General features: G+C 32.9%; 1 protein-coding gene across 1 annotated transcript in view; it reads right to left on the bottom strand.

Moving 5' to 3' along the window:
- The window catches only part of slc5a5 (solute carrier family 5 member 5), a 12,135-nt gene that overhangs the window by 2,791 nt on the left and 6,844 nt on the right, over window positions 1-2,500 (bottom strand). The window lies entirely within an intron of this gene.

Raw genomic sequence — 2,500 nt, 5'->3', positions numbered from 1 at the left:
ATTAATCATTATTGTCTATGTGTTTATCATTGTTGTGTATGGGTTAATCATTGTTGTCTATGGGTTTATCGTGGTTGTGTATGGGTTTATCATCATTGTCTATGGGTTTATCATTATTTTCTATGGGTTTATCAATATTGTCTATGGGTTTATCATTGTTGTCTATGGGTTTATCATTGTTGTCTATGGGTTTATCATTGTTGTCTATGGGTTTATCATTGTTGTGTATGGGTTTATCATTATTGTCTATGGGTTTATCATTGTTGTGTATGGGTTTATCATTGTTGTCTGTGGGTTTATCATTATTGTCTATGGGTTTATCATTGTTGTCTGTGGGTTTATCATTGTTGTCTATGGGTTTATCATTGTTGTCTATGGGTTTATCGTGGTTGTGTATGGGTTAATCATTGTTGTGTATGGGTTTATCATTGTTGTGTATGGGTTTATCATTATTGTCTATGGGTTTATCATTGTTGTGTATGGGTTTATCATTATTGTCTATGGGTTTATCATTGTTGTCTGTGGGTTTATCATTGTTGTCTATGGGTTTATCATTATTGTCTATGGGTTTATCATTATTGTCTATGGGTTTATCATTGTTGTCTGTGGGTTTATCATTGTTGTCTATGGGTTATCGTGGTTGTGTATGGGTTTATCATCATTGTCTATGGGTTTATTATCGTTGTCTATGGGTTTATCATTGTTGTGTATGGGTTTATCATTATTGTCTATGGGTTTATCATTGTTGTGTATGGGTTTATCATTGTTGTGTATGGGTTAATCATTGTTGTCTATGGGTTTATCGTTGTTGTCTATGGGTTTATCATTGTTGTGTATGGGTTTATCATTGTTGTGTATGGGATTATCGTTGTTGTGTATGGGTTTATCATTATTGTCTATGGGTTTATCATTGTTGTGTATGGGTTTATCATTGTTGTCTATGGGTTTATCATTGTTGTGTATGGGTTAATCATTGTTGTCTATGGGTTAATCATTGTTGTGTATGGGTTTATCATTGTTGTGTATGGGTTAATCATTGTTGTCTATGGGTTTATCATTGTTGTGTATGGGATTATTGTTGTTGTGTATGGGTTTATCATTGTTGTCTATGGGTTAATCATTGTTGTGTATGGGTTAATCATTGTTGTGTATGGGTTTATCATTGTTGTGTATGGGTTTATCATTGTTGTGTATGGGTTAATCATTGTTGTGTATGGGTTAATCATTGTTGTGTATGGGATTATCATTGTTGTCTATGGGTTTATCATTGTTGTGTATGGTTAATCATTGTTGTGTATGGGTTTTTCATTGTTGTGTATGGGATTATCATTGTTGTCTATGGGTTAATCATTGTTGTCTATGGGTTATTTATTATTGTCTATGGGTTTATCATTATTGTCTATGTGTGTATCAATGTTGTGTATGGGTTTATCATTGTTGTGTATGTGTTTATCATTGTTGTGTATGGGTTTATCATTGTTGTCTATGGGTTTATCGTTGTTGTCTATGGGTTTATCATTGTTGTGTATGGGTTAATCATTGTTGTCTATGTGTGTATCAATGTTGTGTATGTGTGTATCATTGTTGTGTATGGGTTTATAATTGTTGTCTATGTGTGTATCAATGTTGTGTATGGGTTTATCATTATTGTGTATGTGTTAATCATTGTTGTGTATGGGTTTATCATTGTTGTGTATGGGTTAATCATTGTTGTGTATGGGTTTATCATTGTTGTCTATGGGTTTATCATTGTTGTGTATGGGTTTATCATTGTTGTGTATGGGTTAATCATTGTTGTGTATGGGTTTATCATTGTTGTGTATGGGTTAATCATTGTTGTGTATGGGTTAATCATTGTTGTCTATGTGTGTATCATTGTTGTGTATGGGTTAATCATTGTTGTCTATGTGTTAATCATTGTTGTGTATGTGTGTATCATTGTTGTGTATGGGTTTATCATTGTTGTGTATGGGTTTATCATTGTTGTGTATGGGTTAATCATTGTTGTGTATGGGTTAATCATTGTTGTCTATGTGTGTATCATTGTTGTGTATGGGTTAATCATTGTTGTCTATGTGTGTATCATTGTTGTGTATGGGTTAATCATTGTTGTCTATGTGTGTATCATTGTTGTGTATGGGTTTATCATTGTTGTGTATGGGATTATCATTGTTGTGTATGGGTTAATCATTGTTGTGTATGGGTTAATCATTGTTGTCTATGTGTGTATCATTGTTGTGTATGGGTTAATCATTGTTGTGTATGGGTTTATCATTGTTGTCTATGGGTTTATCATTGTTGTGTATGGGTTTATCATTGTTGTGTATGTGTTAATCATTGTTGTGTATGGGTTTATCATTGTTGTCTATGGGTTTATCATTGTTGTGTATGGGTTTATCATTGTTGTGTATGGGTTAATCATTGTTGTGTATGGGTTTATCATTGTTGTGTATGGGTTAATCATTGTTGTGTATGGGTTAATCATTGTTGTCTATGTGTG

Source organism: Salminus brasiliensis, chromosome 6 (assembly GCF_030463535.1).
Source record: "Salminus brasiliensis chromosome 6, fSalBra1.hap2, whole genome shotgun sequence".
NCBI classification, from domain to species: domain Eukaryota; kingdom Metazoa; phylum Chordata; class Actinopteri; order Characiformes; family Bryconidae; genus Salminus; species Salminus brasiliensis.
This window is presented reverse-complemented; position numbering and strand designations above follow the sequence as displayed.